This window comes from Prosopis cineraria, unplaced genomic scaffold (genome assembly GCF_029017545.1).
Source record: "Prosopis cineraria cultivar Desert tree isolate PC_DT_omini unplaced genomic scaffold, ASM2901754v1 PC10, whole genome shotgun sequence".
NCBI classification, from domain to species: Eukaryota; Viridiplantae; Streptophyta; class Magnoliopsida; order Fabales; family Fabaceae; genus Prosopis; species Prosopis cineraria.
This window is the reverse complement of record NW_026555341.1, coordinates 5,072,566-5,072,947: the sequence shown is the minus strand read 5'-3', so window position 1 is coordinate 5,072,947 and position 382 is coordinate 5,072,566.

Sequence of the window (382 nt, the reverse complement as noted above, 5' to 3'; positions counted from 1 at the left end):
TGGTCCTCTGAACTAAATGCAATTAGAGGACCGAAGTTACTATTTTATTAATTAAATAATTTGAACAAATGACCTTAATGCCCCTTTATGTTAGTTAATTTTTTTTCAAAAAAGACACAAAATCTGGCCACCGAAGCTCTAGTGCTCCTCTAATAGGTGATGGTACACTTGCCGAAGCTCCAAGCTGACAGAGGAAAGGTTGTCAAAAAAATCAACACCCCTTAATTACATGTAATTATCAAAAGGTATGGCTTACGTGTAAGGTTTTTAGCTCGAATGCAAGGGGTTTCATTAAATATTTTGGCAACAAAAAAAAGGGAAAATTGGTAGAAGACCTAAGCAAAATTGGTCCTGTGGACTAAATGCATTTAAAGGACCGAAG